This window comes from Typopeltis vanoorti, chromosome 25, assembly GCF_054136105.1.
Source record: "Typopeltis vanoorti isolate ZY-2024b chromosome 25, IOZ_Tvanoo_1.0, whole genome shotgun sequence".
Classification (NCBI taxonomy): Eukaryota; Metazoa; Arthropoda; class Arachnida; order Uropygi; family Thelyphonidae; genus Typopeltis; species Typopeltis vanoorti.
This window is the reverse complement of record NC_143573.1, coordinates 1557289-1575658: the sequence shown is the minus strand read 5'-3', so window position 1 is coordinate 1575658 and position 18370 is coordinate 1557289. Positions and strand designations below refer to the sequence as shown.

The 18370-nt window shown below is 36.7% G+C and overlaps 1 protein-coding gene across 1 annotated transcript in view; it reads right to left on the bottom strand.

Moving 5' to 3' along the window:
• TER94 (Transitional endoplasmic reticulum ATPase TER94) overlaps positions 1 to 18370 on the bottom strand; it is a 258536-nt gene that overhangs the window by 52123 nt on the left and 188043 nt on the right. The window lies entirely within an intron of this gene.

Genomic DNA, 18370 nt, shown 5'->3' with positions numbered 1-18370 from the left:
GTTTTTGAAGAAATAATATTTTCAGAGCATTTTCTACATCTAAATATGTTACATGCATTTGTTATTACTGTGTGTAGCTTTCCAGAACATAAGTTACAGGGAAATTAGGGTGAAAACCGAATATATATATATATATATATATATATATAAAAATCCATTAGGTAATACCAATGATTGAAGAGCGAGAAGGTGAAGATTGTAAGTCTCCTACCACACTATTATATAGGCAAACTGAGGAGGAAGGTGTTGGATAGCAAATGAATCAAAACATAGGTTGTGCAGAAAGAATGATGAAGAATTTTGGATCTGTGGTCTGTGTTTGAGAGAAAAAAGAATTTGTATAATGCTGATGAATTGCATTCTAAGTGGTTTGGGTGTTAGGTGTCTAGAGAGAGAGCTTTGATCACTGAGTATGCTGAAGTGCAATTTCAGGAAAACTTAAGCAATTAAGGTGGAGGCAGTCGAGCATGCGTGAAGACACACATGAAGCGAGTGAGTGTGAAAATGACCAAGTGTGAAATCTAGTCTCTCAAGCAAAAATATTGAATAGGGTCGTCAATTCATGAAGTAAGAGTAACTAGGGTCCTAAAGGGATGCTGCAGTTTCTATATACAAATGCCAGAAGTATCAGGAACAAGAGGGAGGAGTTTTTGGCATTGGTTAGTGCAACCTCGCCAAAAATTATAGGCACTGGTGAGACTTGGCTAACAGCAAGTAGATGATGTAGTTACAGGGAAAGAATGCAAAGGGGTTAGTATTTCCAGGGAAGACAGAGAAGATAGGATGGGATGGGGGTGATGTCTACTGATGATAGCAGATGAATTGCAGCCAAACAAAAGAACAGGAGATAAATAGGATAGGGTCAGGCAAGAAAGGTGACCAGCATGTTAAGGCAAAATCAGATTACGAGAACAATTTAGCCAAGCAGGCCAAAGGAAATCCCAAAGAATTCTTTCATTATGTGGCAAGTAAGAGGAAGAATGATGATGGAAGATTAACCTTAACAAGTGTTGATGGTGATGAGGTGACAGAAGCAGATCAAAGTTGAGTGATCACTTTGCAAGAGTATATCATCTAAGTGAGGTTATTGCTGCGATATATGTGACAGACTGATGTGGAAACAGAGGTGGATGAAATGGAGGTTCTTAGGATATTGCAGAATCTTAATGTAATTCAGGTGTGGAATTAGATGGGATACCAGCTCGGGTTTATATAAGAATGTGCATGTGAACTGGCAATGCCTCTGAATAGGCTCTTTAAGCCTCAGCTTTGGTCAAGTTCCAAGGGAATGGAAAAAGACCAAAATATTTCCCTTGTATAAGGGAGGTTCTAAGACTGCAGTAGCAAATTATAGATCAATCAGTATCTCAGGAGTGGTAGTAAAAGTACTGGAAAAATTCGTCAGAAAGAGAATTCAAGAATGGATGGATAAGAATATGATAGTGTATGAGGTGCAATATGGCTTTGTTAAGGGTTGGTCATGCCTTAGTAATTTAGGAACTTTTTTTTATAATGATGAGAGCTGAGTCGGATAAAGCAAATGTCTACATAATGATTCTGCTGGATTTTGCAAAGGCATTTGAAAGAATACCACATGGAACTCTGTTATACAAATTAGAACAAATGGGGATAGATATGACACTGGTTATGTGGATAAGAGAGTGGCTACTGGACAGATACAAAAAAGTGGTATATGGAGTAGAATCCAGGCAAAAGCAGGGTTTTCTCTCTCCACCATCCATAAAATTAAATCACTCATCTTATTCCTGTTTGCCAGTGTCTGCAGTCCACAAATTCTCAAATCTGTCCTCATAATCTACATATCTACTATGCTGATATCTTCTTTAGTATCCTCTCCCTCTTATCTGCATTACTGAGGAAACCATATCTGTGCACAACAGTATGGGTGAGGTCATATCAAAGTCCTGTTAAACAGGCAAAAATGACTTTCTTACACACTGCTTGGAAAAAAGTCAACAGATATCCCCCCATGGGTAAGGTGCACGTTTGTAACTGGCATAAATCAGAGGAATATCATGTTCCCAAGTCAGTGCAACTGTGTTCAGATGAGATGTGAGATGGCTGCGAGAAGGGAACTAACAGAATTTGAAGAGGCATTATGATAGGATGCCATGTTTTGTTAGGTCTATTTGTTCAACAAATCATCACAATATCCTGATATGTACCACAAAGGGTTGCTCAGGTTACTATGATAGCAGCACGTGATTAAGTTTACATTATTATTATTAATCTCCTATCAACAATTTTCCTCCAAATCAATCTTACTTGTGAGCCCTCCAATATTGTCATATCTAACATTATGGGCTTCAAAAGCAATTCTGATGAATCCATTCACTTAGATCTTGGTCTTCCTCTGGGTCTCTTTCTTACCATCTTGGCATCAAACACCTGTTTTGCTAACCTTTCTTCAAACAGCAAATTGTTGATAAATTGGACAATTCCAGGTCAACAATCAGTGATATCATACTGAGATGGAAGAACAGGGAGTCAACTGTAAGTTCTACTCACAGTGGATACCCACCACACTCACTGAACGTGACTGTAGTGATTATGAAGTACAATATGTAAAAATACCATTTGTTGGCTGACACATTGAATGTGTTCTGAACATCAACTGGAACATGAATTTCCATGGCAGAACTGCAATATACAAGCCACACGTTATTTGAACCAACATGCAGCATCATCTTCGGTGGTGCAAAGAGGGTGTACAGTGGGACATGGAACAACAAATCATGCTACATCCTCTACCAGGCAGATGAACTCTGAGAAGTATATGAACATTCTGGACAACGGAATGCTTCTTACTTTGTGGCATTTCTATGGAACTGACCACTGTTTCTATCAGCAAGACAATGCACTGCATCATAAGACTGCTGCTGCTGTAACTGGCCTCCACAGAGCCCTGATCTCAAACCTACTGAACATCTGTGGGATGAACTGGAGCATCGGGTGAGGTCAAGGGATGTCCCCCCAAAACAGTCCAGGACCTAATTACATGCCTACAGGAAGAATGGTCCAAAATTCTCATCGATTGCTATCACATGCCCCACAGAATTGCTGCAGTCATCACAGTGAAAGGAGGGCATATGTTGTATTAGGGTGGATGCCATGGCTATTTGTTCCTCATACTATGGTGCCCATTGACTTCTTTCCAAGTAGTGTATATGTCAATTTCAGCAGCAAATATCCTTGGAGCTGTATTTGCAATATTGGCTATATGGCTTTAAACGTCAACTTTCCTATCTACTAAAACTCCAAAGTCAATAAGATTTTGAGGGGGAGGGGGGAGATTGTCACATATCTAAAACATTGTTCTATAAACTCCTCTAAACATTCTAAATATTCAAGGGACCAAAGCAGCTCATATAAACAATCTCACATGCTATGCAAACTATTCCTAGAAGTGTAGTGAAGAATTCTAAATCTTCACAGTCCTTGTTGCAAGAAACTAACTGCAGGGCTTTTTGACAATGGAGTACATATTTCAGTGATCATGTAGTAATTTTGCACACTTTTAAAGAATAAGTTAAAGGATAACATTTGGTACTCAGTATAAATATTCTTTCCTGATTTTCTTACTATTTTGCATGGCGTTGCTTGTTACTCCATTTCTAGTAATATATTTCATTTTTTTTTTTTTAGAGGTACCTGTGGTAATAGTATAATTATTAAAAGAACACATAAGACCACAGTAATAACTTTTAATTAATAAAGGTACAGATATTTCATACTAAAACTAATAGTGCATTTTCAGTGTCACACAAACAGTTATAGGAATGGAATACAAGTAACGAACATTCGGTGGATCACCTATTAAAATACAATTGTTGCCACGTGCTAGGAAATGATTTGTTATCCATTCAGGTTATTTCAGCTGGAAAAACAAGATCTACAAACAAGTTGAAGGTACTGCCATGGGTAGCCCTGTGCCACCACCTTTGGCAAACCACGTTTTGAAACAATTCGAAGACACTATGTTTTCATTCATGGATGAAAACATAGTGTCTTCGAATTATTAATGTGGTTTTATCCTCAACCATCGCTTTGGTATCATTATGCCGATGTTTTTGCTATTTGGCCACATACTGAAGATGAGCTTTCCACATTTCTACAACAGATAAATAGCCTTCACCCACATATTCAATTCACCATGGAAAATGAAAATTCTGGTACTTGACCATTCTTGGACATCCTCCTTAATCGAACTTCTTCTGGTACCTTATCTACAAGCGTCTTTCGAAAGCCCACACTTACTGGCAGATACATTCATAAAAAATCTGCTCACCACACATCTCAAACATTTGGCATTTTTAAATCTCTAATTAATAGAGCACATAAAGTTTGCTCTTCTCCAGTAATCTAACAAGAAGAACTTTCCATCATTAATGGAATCAATTCTCGTAGACAGGCTTATATGTTGGTTATGCATTATAAAATGACTTAAGGAATTGAACAACGTAGATATGAATATAAATTAAATTACACTTTAATAAATATTTCCAATATTTCGGCAACATCACGTTGCCATCTTCAAAAAGAACTTACAAAAAAAGACACGTGCACATAGGCACTACAACATAGTAACTGAGAATGAACAGATGAAACTATTGTTCTCCTAAAAGTCCTGATGGTGCCCTCTAGTGGGCTAAGTAGGTGTTCTTGGCCGTTGGGCTGAAGGTCTGCTGATGTAAGCCTCCCAAATTTGGGGCAGTCGCATACAACCAAATTTGTTGACGTTTGGAGAGCTTAATGCTCTTCTATTAGATCGGGCTACTTACCTCCCTATCGAATACAATCCCACCAACTTACAAATTAGAAAACTTCACAGGCCCCTTAAGAAAGTCACTTATTGGTCTGTAGAAGTTGGTAACCTTCTACAGGCCAAGAATTATTTGATTCCATTAATAATGGAATCAAATAATTACAACCCCAATCAAATCCAAACAGATAATTGAATCCTATGTTCCACTACCTAAGGTTTCTTCTTCAATAGTCGGCAGAGTTCAAATCCCTTACATTCCAGGAATCTCAGAACCTATAGGTAGAATTTTGAAAAAGTATCAGTTGATTCCCAAGTATGTTCCTATCAACAAAATTTCATCTTTGTTGCCTTCTACAAAGGAATAAACTATCATCTCTATCTTTGGCTGGCATTTATCAAATACCGCGCGAATGCGATGTTTCTTATTTTGGACAAACTGGCCGTTGTGTGGAAAAAAGAATTAAGGAACATCAATATTATATTGAATACAACAAACCTCAGAAGTCTGGTCTAGCACAGTATTGACACTGCTCACAACATCCAGTGGGATAAAGCTATTCTCCTCCATAGATGCAGGTTCAAATATGAACGCGACTTTTTAAAGAAAGTTGTGAAGCTATTTTACCTGACCGAATGAAATGATTGTCTCTCTCAAAGATCTGGGAGACTTTTTATTTTATGTAATCAATAAAAAAACCAATTATCTTAAAGATTAATTATTTATTATTTTCTATCATTTCCTAGCATGCGGCAACAATTGTATTTTAATAGGTGATCCACAGAATGTTCGTTACTTGTATTCCATTCCTATAACTGTTTGTGTGACACTGAAGATGTACTATTAATTTTAGTATGAAATATCTGTACCTTTATTAATTAAAAGTTATTACTGTGTTTTTTTAATAATATATTTCATGTTAAGCAAAGAATTTTTAGCCCTCCATGGTTATTGTTGCAATTATTCTTCTGGAGTTTTCTTTGTATGTCATTGAATTCTTAAGCCACCTTACAAATTCTCCACTGAACCATCTCAGAGTTTGTTTCCCCTGAGTTAATACCTCCATGATGTTGTTCGTTAACTGAACATACTAAGGATATCGATACAGAAGATTTTCCTCCTTATGAGTGTCTGTGAGGATCTTAAGTAAAATAATTTCTGAAGATGATAAGCATATTGTATCTAAGTACTTAAAGCATTTGAGAAAGAAATTTCAAGATACTTTTTCCTTCCCACTTTAATACTGAAGAACCTTTGGCCACTTTACATGATACTGAAGTATCTCAACTTAGATAATAATTGCTACTATCAGATACCTCTGAGCAAGGCAGATAGAAAATAATTTGCCTTTTCCACCTCGGTCTAAATATAAAATAACTAGATTACACAAAAAACTCTGTACAGTCATGTTAGACACTGATGAATTTAGTATCATCTGAATTTGTAGGAATCAGTGTTTTGGTATTTCAATATGGTTTACTGCTGTTTTCTCCAGATTTAAAAATCACATGTAAAGCTGCTGAAGGCAGTAATTAAAAGATTCACAAAGCAAAATTGACACTAAAAGTATGCACTATTTCTTGAGAAAGTGAATTACCTTGGGCACGTGATAGATGAGGATGGTATCAGACCCGATAATAAAAACATTAAAGCATTAGGCAAATATAAAGGTTAGTAATAATGGTAAACTATTATGGGCGTTCTATCCTAAATTGTTCAGTTTACCTCAATCCATCCATTATTTACTGATATATGTTATATATTAAAAGTAAAGTTTCCATGGGGGGGAATAGAATTGAAGTCAGACCGTAAGCTACTAACGTTATAAAATAATATCAAAGCTAAATAACCAAAGAATTATCAGATGGGTTTTGGAAGTTCAAGAATATTACTTGAAAGTGACTTGTCCTCTTTATTTGGTACACAAAATCTAGCTGATTACCGTCTTTCTGAGCCTCTGTAGTTTAGTTGGTAAAGACGAAGCACTCTGGTCAAAAAGACCTGGGTTCGATCCCCTTCGATTCCAAAGAAAAATATTTCTTTGTATATTCAGGAACCTTTATCTGGTCTCTTTCAACGAAAGGTGAATTAGCCGGTCTCATACAGAGGTAGGTTTTTTTTTTTTTAACCTGGAAACTCAGGTTTTTCATCCTGCAGAACAGGCAAACTGGCCCTGTGAACAGACATAGGACACACCAGGAGGCATAGGGTTAACCACCTTACCCTCGGTATGGTTGTGGTTACAAGAATACTTACCTCGGCACCGTAAAAGTTAGAAGAGGAGGATTAAGAAAGAAAATACTTTCTAGAACTGAAACAGATGAGGTGAATAAGCAAGCATGTTGATTCAAATGATGTGGATCCAATTCAATTTAAGACAAAGAATGGTGCCAATGTATGTAATCTTCCAAGAGATTGATAAAAAAAAGGAAGAAAATTCAAAAACAGAAATGTGAATGTATATGTAGGAAGGATAAATTTACATTAAATCAGTTTAGAAATAGATGAACTAATCTTATTTCAAGACAACAATGATCAGAGAAGAAATGTTATAGAAAGTTTTTTTTTTTTTTCCCCCACTTGGTTACAAAATAAATTATACTTGACAAGAAATAACATTACTGTTTAGAAATTATATTATTGTGAAATATTTCATGACTAGGCTACTTGTATATAGAGGCTGTTGACTTCACTTGCCTTAGTATCAGATAATGCAGAACACAGCTTCTTTTTGGATGTGTATATTGTTATGTATTATTCAACCTACATCAGATAGCCTACCTGTTTGGTGCAGTTTTTTTAAACATTTATCACAAAATATTTCTTTGTAGTAATTGATTTGCTAGGTTGCAGACCACAAGGGGACTTGATAATGACACTTTGGTCATTATCAAGTCCCCTTTGCCCATTTTGGGCTTCTGGCAGTGAGTTTCGGCATCTTGTATAAGATTTAAGTTCTGTGCTTAGTGGCTATGCTGGTTGAGTAATGGACATAGCTGTCCCATTGTCCTATTTGCTTTTGAGCAAACAAGATCAAAATGAGTTGTGAAGTGAAGCCCTGACTACTGGTTGCTACTGAATGAGGAGGAGGGGAAAGAGGCTAAACATGACCATTTTGCTGCTGGGGATACTCATCTAATGAAGAGCAGTGCAGTGTTTTTGTCTTCGTTGACATTAATTTGCTATTTTTTGAACTGCCTTTCAGATATCATATTTTAGTTTTTCAGTTGCTAATCTAGGTCAGAGGGAGCATACCATCATTGCAGTAGTATCATCCATATATAGTTGCTGTGAAGTCAACCATGTGCAGCAAGAGCAGAGATGATAACAGAGAGCCCTGGAGTACATCTGCTGTGATTTTGTGTTGACAAAATCTGTTTCCCTGAAGCTTCACTTGGAGTTTGCAATCACTGAGGTAAGATTTGGTAAGTCTGACTAGTTCTAGTAGGAAGCTGATCTCCAGGAGTTTGAAAAGAAGCTCATTATGCCATATTTTATTGCATGCTTGGACAATCCAGGAAGATCACTTCCTGTGTGCTGCTTCAAGTATCCTATGCTAATGTTTTTCACAGCTCTGAGAACTAGTTTGTTGGGCTGATTCTCCCAGAATCCAAATTGCTTATCAAGGATGAGATTTAGTTCTCGAGTGACTTTCTGCAGTCTTGTTAACCCATCAGAAATTTTTCCTGGACTGCAGAGATGGCTGATCGTTTGGGGGAAATTGTGCTGCTTTTCATGGTTTTGGGATTAAGATTATGTCAGTTATTTTCCCATCATGCTCAGAAGTAGTGATATCTTCATGTATTAATAATAGCAACAATATAATATATATTATGGCATTATGCAGCAGGCGGTCGATGATTCCCCCCCCCCCAACACTTTCCTATTCTTAAGTTTGATAATTTCGTGAGCCTCTGCAGGAGACATCACTTGGAGTCTGTAATCTCTGCATTTTAGTGTACAACATATTGTGTGTGAAAAGGAAATTGAACATGCTGAAGAAGTGGAAAAGTACCACGTGGACATAATTGGTATCAATGAGACAAAGACAAAAACAGGTGAGAACTTCTTAAATAATAAGTATAGAATGTTACATTCAGGCAATAATGATCAAGGAAAGGAAGAAGTAGCGATAGCATCCAACATCAAACATGAAGACAAACTTCTTCTTGTCCACATCACTCTGCTTGGTTTCAAGTAGAATGTAGACACACTTCAAAATGGGGAAAATGGATAATGGAACTTATCTATGCCTATGGACCCACAGAGGGTTCCTTTAAGGATGGAAGAATTTTCCAAGTCATTAGAACAGGTAACCAACAAAAAAGCCCTTGTTGGAGATCTATCTAAATAGCAGAGCAGGAAATGAATTCCACCAGCATATAGGAACGTTTTCCCAAAATGTTCCTGCATGGCTGGTGGAATTCTAATAATAATGGTAAGTATTTGCTGGACTACTGCCAAGGACACAGACTAATCATTACTAATGCCATGTACCAACATAAAGATGTGCACAAGTCCACGTGGAGAGAAGACACAGAAATAAGAAAGCCTCATTGACTGTTAATAGTGATATCTTTATGCTTGTTCAAGATACAAAAGTGTACAGAGGATTTAAAATCAGAAGTGACCATAATTCGCGCTAAGTAGGATAAAAATGGATATTACATTCAAAAGAACAGTATATAAGAAAGTTTTAAAAAGAATTAAAGTTGAGCAGCTTTAACAGGTAAACTGTAGATGTGACTATGCAAACAGCATTCAAGAAAAAATAAAGCAGTTTAAAAACAAGAACCAAACCTAGGAGTCTCAGCAGCAAACTCTCAAGAAAGCACTGATTGATTCAACTAGGAAGGCATGATGAAGTTATCTGCAGGTTTAGAAAAATAAGAACTACATAGTGAACACAAGAAGTTAAAGAAGTAATCCTAGAAAAGAAGAAAGCATACTGAAAGCAACTAGTTAAAAAGTCAGCACATGCCCTAAAAGAATATAGAGAAAAATGCAAGAGAACAAAGCTATAAATTCTAAGACTAGCTAAACAAAAGTTATTGGAAGACTTTGATAAGGATATAGAAAATAAATATCAGGAAGATGGCAAAATGTTTTAGAACTATTGAAAAAGCTTAGAAATGGAGGAAAGAGTACTGTAAAAAGAATCAAAGATAATAAGGGTGACATGAAAACTGAAGGTAAGGATATCCTAGATATCCAGAATAATTACTTTGAAAGATTGTCAAACGAAATAAGCAGTGACAGACCCATGCTAAAAAATTTTCAAGAGGATGACAAAGAGGAGTGCATATCAATACTTGAGATAGAAAAAGCAGTCAAAAACATTAAATGTGGAAAGGCAGCTGGAGTAGATGATACTCGACCAGAAATGCTGACGTATGAAGGTATAAAAGTTTTGTAGTGGCTACACTGCATAATTCAGAGGGTCTGGACAGAATTTCCAATGATTGGAGTAGAACTCTCATAGTACCCATCTATATATAAAAAAAAGGGGGAATAAAGCTGATGTGAGAATTATAAGAGGAATTTCTCTACTAAGTGTTCCAAGTAAGATTTATGCAAGCATACTTGAAAAGAGGTTGAGAAAGATTGCAAAAGAGAAACTTTGAGAACAAACTGGGGTTCAGCCAAATAGAGGTTGTCCAGATCAGATTTTCACTTTATGACAAATAGTTGAAAATTCATGGGAATATGATAAGGATCTGTACTTAAGTTTTGTAGATCTAGAAAAGGCATATTAGAGAAAGTGCCCAGAGAAAAGCTTTTCAAAACACTACAATTATATGAGGTAAATGGAACGTTATATAGTTTATATTTAAGTTGCAAGTCAGCAGTTAGAATTGAAAGAAATACAGGATGATGGTTTGATGTAAAATCAGGAATAAGACAATGATGCACATTATCTTCACTCTTAATCACCACCTACATGGACCACTTTATGAAAGAAAGTGGCAATAGGCCTGATATTAGAATTGGAGATGTCAAACTTAGTTTTATGCAGATGATACTTCTAAATACATCTAGTGCTATTGTTACCAAATTTGGCATGAAAATCAGCAATAAAAACTGAAACTATGAAAATAGGCAGGAACAGAGAAAACTTCAGCTGCATCCTGAATGGAGATCTTAAAGAACAAGCAAAATATTTCAACTATTTAGGCACAGATTTTGGTGAAGATGACAATGAAAATGGAATGCTAGCAGAGCTGTGTGAGAAGAATGGAGTACATTTCACAGAAGTATGGCATGTGTTTGAGAGAAGAATGAAATTATACAGGTGCGATGGGTTGCATTTGAATGGCTTTGGAGTGAGTGCACTGGAGAAAGTGTTGCTGGATAAGCAGTGTGTGATGTGTGCAAGAAATGGTTGGCAGTGAAAACAGCAGTGTGAGAGATGAAGAGAGAACAAGAATGCAAGGGGAACAGGGAAATGGGGGAGACATGGCATAGTGAGAGTGGATGTTGAAAGCGCCAGTGAATGTGTATATGAAGATGGATATGGGTGGGGAAGTTGAGATTGAGCAGATATATGTGGTAAGTGGTGATAAAGGTATTGATTGGGTAGGTGTGATGGAGAAATCACAACGAACAAGTGGTTTGAATAGGAGTGGTTATAGAAGTAGGAGAATCATGTACACATAAGGTAGACATGAAAGATGGAAATATTGGCAATGGTTATGAGGCAGTGTGGTGTAACATGGAGGATCACAGGAAGACATATTTAGTTGGATGTTGCTATAGGCCAGGGAATGTGGAGATGAAGAAATGTATAAACAACTTGGATTAGTGAAAAGGAATGGTAATTATTAAGGGTGATTTTAATTATGGTGGTATAGATTGGAATGAAAAGATAGCATTTGGGAATAAGGAAAATGGATTTCTCAAGCTCTTGAGAGAACTATCTCAGGCAGCACACAAAGGAGGGCATGCGAGGATTGAGAGTTTTAGATCTGATAACTTCAGAGGATTAATTGTGAGCGGGGTTTCACACTTTCTCCAGTTAAGAGTGATCATGAAGGGATCACCTGGATTGAGGCTAGCCATATGCAGATTTTTGTGAGAAAAGGATATATGTGGAATTATAAGGGTGGCAATTATGACAAGTTTAGGAGGCAGTTTGGAGCTATAGCATGGAACAAGGAGTTGAGCCATAAGCAAATAACTGTGCTTGGGAACTGACAAAGAAATACATAACAGCATCAATGTATGAATGCATGCCAAAGGTCAAAAGGCTGAATAAGGTAGGTGTAAAATGGATGAATGATGGGCTTAAGCATAAAAATCTGGAAAGAGGTACGTTGGCAGAGGTACAAGATGAATAATAGTAATAATCAGTTACATGAAGAGTATAAAGAACAAGCCAGGAGAATGACTCAGTAAGAAAACAAAAGTGCAGTATGAGCAGAAATTGACAAGTCAGGCAAAGAAAAACCTGAGTTTTTTAGATATGTATAGCCAGCAGAAGGAAGAATGATTATGGTAAGATGATGAAAATGGTAGAATGGCAACTGCTGCCAAAGACATTGTTGAGGTATTCAGTGATCAGTTTATAAGGGTGTTTCATCCTGATCAGGGTAGAATCATGAATGTAGAGGACGGCTTAATTGTAAGCGAGCAGGAGGTATTTGAGGAAATAAATAACCTTGATGTCAATAATGCATAGGATTTGATGACATATCACCATGCATCTTAAGGGAACATTCTAGGGAATTGGCATGCCTGTTTAATAAGTCTTACAACAGCCTAGCTTCCAAGGAAGTAGAAGGAGGGTAAAACTGTTTGTAGATGATGCAAAATTGGGGAGAGAAATGCAGAAGTAGGATACAGAAATGGGTTAATAACAGCAGTATTCTCTGTGGTTATCAGTATGGGTCTGTAAGGGAGATCATGTTTCACTAACTTACTTATGTACTATAATAAGGAACAAATACCATGAACAGGGGAGATGAATATATATACAGGAGAGTACTTGAATTTTGAAAGCTTTGGATAGACTGCCACATGACAAACTTTAATAAATTGAAACAGATGAGATTGGATAACAGACTTCTGAGTTGGATATGTCACTGGCTGTCACATAGGTATCAGAAAGTTGTATGTGGGGGTGCAGTATTCTGAAAGAAAGAGTCACTTGGTGTATCGCAGGGGTCAGTTTTGGGACCATTGTTGTTCAATTCGTATGTTAATGATACTGGAATGGGTTTAACTAGTGATATGCAGCTGTTTGAAGATGATGCAAAATTGGGGAAAGCAATGCAGAGTCAAGCAGATGTTATGGTTTTACAGGAGAACCTGAATAGATTGCATGACTGGGCAGGTAAGTGGAAATGTTCAGTTCCACTTATCTGCCCATTGTTCAGTTCAATGTTGCAAAGTGTAAGGTTTTGAAATTTGGTAAGCAATAATGGGATGCAAAGTATACACTTCATGTGGAAACTTTAAAGTAGAGGAGATGAGATATCTAGGAGTGATGGTGGACAAGGACCAGAAATTCAGGAGCCACACTGCACAAGTTGTACAGATGCTATATCAGATAATGACAATGATGGAAAGAATCCTGACATGCAGAAATAGAGAGGTTATGATGCCACTGTATAAGGCCTCGATCAGGGACTTCAAATGGATTACTGTACGCAGATTTGGTTGCTGGGTTTTCATGGTGATGAGGAAATGTTGGAAAGGATCCAGAGAAGATTCACCAAGGTGGTCATTGGTCTTCGGAATGCAGATAAATTGAGGAAATGTAAGTTGTAAAGCTTCGTGAATAGGAGGAAAAGGGGAGTGTTTGATTGAGACATATAAGCTAGTCAGGGGTTGTTAACAGGTTGACATAGAAGAGATTTTTCATAGAATGGGGGGGAATGAACAAGAAGCCACTGATGGAAACTGTTTAAAAAGGAGCGGGTTCTTTTCATGGAAAGTGGAATGCATTGCCTGAGTGCATTGTGAATGTAGACACATTGAATCAGTTTAAGTCATGGTTGGATGAGCGTCGTGTACATTAGCTTGTACCTCCCACAATGAGTATCTCTCCATGGAGATCAGAAAATAATAATAAACAGAATAAGCAGAGCTGGTATGGTAGGTAGTAAGCTAATTTATAAGGAATAAGAGCAAAATTAGCCAAAACATCAACTATCAGTATATAAAGGATAAAGACAGTGTTGAAACCAGTTTTAAGTTAGAGGTGTCTGAGAGTTGGGTTAGAAATAAAGCACTTGATCAAAGACTAGAGACCAGAGATATGAGGGTTCTGAGAAAAATTAGAGTGAGCATGGCAATGCATAAGCAGAATTAATCTATGGTGTTATGACCACTTAAATAGAATAGGTGAGAAAAAGTTAGCAAAACTGGGTTTGATGCCAAGACGGCAAGAAAAAGACCCAGAGGAAGACTAAGGTCTAAGTGGATTGATTCAGTCAGATGTGCCTTAGATATTAAATATGACAATATTGGAGTGCTCAAAAGCAATAGGCTAATTTGGAGGAAAATTGTGGTTAGTAGATGAAAAATAAAATCATGCAGTACTGTCACAGTAGCTTGAGCACCTCTTGAGGATACATATCAGGAAATTGCTGATGACATACCTGTGTGTGTAGTTTAGACCACACTACTTCTTTAGGTCGTCAGTAAAAGCTTTGGTCATTTTATAGGACATCTAGTCGTCTGTTTAAGGCACTGAAGTTTTGTATCCCATTGTTGATGGAATTTTGTTCGTAGCCCTGTTGTGCATTCATCAGTGTTTTGGGGACAGTATTCTGTTGTATGGGCACCCGACTATGTTCATTTTTACCCTCTGCCAGAAATCAGTTGGAGTTTGTGCACAGCACAGCACAAACGTGGTGGAATCTGTTAATGCAGTTATCTGCTTTCCCAAGCTGGAAATCGAATCATCAATTTTTTTCCCCTTTGAGTCGATCTCATATTTTCGTATTGTTAGCCCAACTGGAGTAAAAATGAGTTGTGACCAGAGCTGAGATCATCCACTGCACTTATATATATGGTACTGGCGCATGACATTTTGTAGTATCACTATATCAAGGACATCAGGAAATCCTTCGATGGTATAGTATGCAGGTTCTGGTGGTCCTAGAATCATGACATTCCTTGCAGCAGTTGAGGGTTCTACCATTTTGGTTCGTAGTTCTTCTGTTGCAGGTTGTGTGCATGGCATTCAGATCTCCTGATGCTAGAACTGCTTAGTTTGCATCCGGAATTTTAATTCCACTAACTTCATTTGAAGTATATTGTCAAGAGGCCTACATTTTGGAAATTCTTGTGATTTCTATGTTCTGCGTCAGGATTTACAATTTCACTGTATTCTATATTGTGCATAACAAAGATAACTGTTAAGTTATCTTTGCCATGAATGCTACTTCACTCATGACTATTCTTGACTTTATTTCTTCTGAGCACTTAGCATTTTCTGAGGTTTTCCAAATATCTAAATTTCAAAACTTATGCAATTCAATTTTATTTTTAATAATCAGATCACCGTAGTATTTTTGGTCATTTTCACGCATTTGGTTTTCATTCCATATGCTTTTACTGCTGTGATTATTATTACTTGAGAGTAATTTTTACCCCCTTAGATGGACTGGTCATCATTTCGTAAAGCAGTTTATGACACTACTTTCTACATTAGAAAGTAGTGTCATAACACTACATTAGATATTGGAACTACGGATGTTAACTCCATAGTTCCAATATCTAATGAGTTATTTTGTGTAAAAGGTATTTAACGATATCTTATTTTATTATTTTTTTTGGCAGAAGAGTATCTATTGGTAGACTTCCACAAGATAAGGAAAAATAGAAACTTACTTCATACAATTTCAAACTGGAGGACACAGTCCAATATCTTTCCAGTGAAAACAAAAATTCAAAAATGGAAAACAATTGAACTAGGAAATATACGATCCTACCTTGCCAAAAGCCTTCTCAAAACCTACAAAACAAATAAAATGAAACACAAATATGATGCAGTATTATCAAATGTAATACTGGCTGGGGCACTGATAGTTAAACAACATACTGTTTTCATTAGGCTATGGTGAATAATGGAAGTCAGCTACTAACAAACTGAACAAAACTAATGATTAGAACATCAATGATGCATTAAAAAGGGTGGAGCCAGCAGAGTAATTACAGAAAACAAGTACGGTGACATAAATGGCATTACCAAGACAAAGAGAAAAATAGGAGTGATATTCCTGAATGATATCAGTGTAACTTCTTAGATAACTAAGAAGTTACACTGACTACTGTGATCAGAGAAGAAAAGGAACAGAATAAATATAAATTTCTTGAACAGCAGGCGATTTCAAACGGTGATGATGGAAAATTTCAAAATAGGAAAATGAAACTTATTGGTATTTCTGGTACTAGAGAAGAAGAGATTTTTTTTTTTAAGTCAACAGCAAGGGAAAATGACAGGGACAAAAAGTTTACTGACGGCCTTAGCACAGATGAAGAGGAAATTGCATATGCTGTGTCTGTTTTCTTCCGTATGGACTAAATTCCAGTAGTATTCTTGGCTGTTTGCAATAGCAGAGAAAAAATGAATCCCATACAAACATCTAGAGAAAAGAGCAAAGAGAATAAAAGTACCTACTAGATTCCTGTTCAGAACACACAGAGAAAACAAACTAGTAGTTAGTTAACATATCAATAAAAAGATGTGCATAAATTCACACAAGAAAGAGCATAAAGTGGATTTGAAACAGGAACTGACCACTGTTAGTTTTGAGCAGGATAAAAATGTGTGTAAGATTCTCTGACTGAATTGAATAGCTGTTGTAATAGATATGGTATGAAGGTCAGCAATAAAAAGACAATGAAAATAGGCAGAATCATTGAAAATGTCAACTGTGTTGTGAATGGAGAACCTGTGGAACAAGTAAAACATTTCAGCTACTTAGGCACAATTTTTACTGAAGATGGTAAATTAAATTTAGAAATAGACAACAGAATCAGCAAAGCTGGTATGGTGGGAAGTCAATTGAATAAATTCATATGGAATAAGAGAGAAATTAGTCGGAACACTAAATTAGCTGTATACAAGACAGTGTTCAAACCAGTTTTAACTTATGGATCTGAGAGCTGGGTCAGAAGTAAAACACTTGACCAAAGACTAGAGACCGCAGATATGAGAGTCCTGAGAAAGATTAGAGGCGTGAACAGATGGCATCAATGGCAATATCATATTAAAAATGAGGATATTAGGAAAGAACTTGACATTGTCAGCATCCAGGAATGTGTTAGCAGAGCTAATCTCAGGTGGTATGGTCACTTAAATAGAATGGGAGAGGAAAGATTAGCAAAACAAGTGTTCTCTGCCAGGTTGGCAGGAAAACGACCCAGAGGAAGACCAAGATATAGGTGGATTGATACGGTACAAAGTGCCTTAGACGATAGAAAGATAAGATCTGATAATGTTGGAGTCTTGACAAGTAACAGACTGATTTGGAGGAAAATTGTAGATAGGAAGTTAGTAATGATGTAATTTTTTCATGTAGTACTGTCATATCCTGTACACCCCTTGAGGGTACATAGCAGGAATTTGATGATGATGATGATGAAAAATGTGTGTATCACTGAAAATAAAAATATGTACCAAAGTTTTAAAAAGAAACAAATTAAGCAGCTTTCAGAGGTGAACTGAAATATATAAATAGTACTGAAAACAGCAAACTTTAGAGATCCAATGCAAAATCAGAAAAAACAGTCATTCAGCTAAGAAAGTATATGTTGAAGTTGTTTATAAGGATAGAAAAATCTGAAAGGTTATGGTGAATCAAAAAAGTTAATGAAGAAATCATATCAAAAGTTCTTGAAATGTTAAAAAAGCTAAACTATGTATAAAAGTAGCAAAACAATGTCATGGGAAGACTTTAGTAAGAATACAGAAGATAGATAATTATTATAAAGATGGCAAAACGTTCTTGAAGTTAATGAAACCTTACAAATGGAGGAACAAGTACAGTAAAAGATAAAGTGGGTTCTTTTGAGCCTTTTATAGATCACAGTGAATTTCATTAACCAGGGAAAGAACACCACCCTTTTTTGGAGACCTGAAGTGGCTTGAAAAAGTCCCATGCTTGGTCTCTAACAGCAGGGTTTCTGGGCTACATAAATAGTTTTTTTAAGGCAGAGGGGGGGATTGGTCTTGAAGGAAATCTGATAGAGAGGTGAGGCTAGACTACATTAATTGTCGAGTACTTTCAAGATAGCATAGAAGTTGGCTGTTCGTGGTTTTCTCCATTACTTAGAGAGGAATGAGGTGAGAGATTAGGTGATAGGTTGATGGCAAGGATCTGTCACCTTTCCTGGGTATAGGTTTGACATGGGTTAATTTCCAGGGTGGGTGTAGGCTAGATGTATATGGAATAAGAGAGCATAAAGAGATAACATAAAGTAAGAGTTAACTCAACTACACAAATCTTCAGGATAATTAGAGAAATGCAGTCAGAGCCAAGGGACTTCTGGGTATCTAATTTGGATAGGATTTTTCTGTTCATTTCCTGGTGAAAGATCAGAGGCATTTGAGTGTTGGTTTTTTTTTTTTTTTT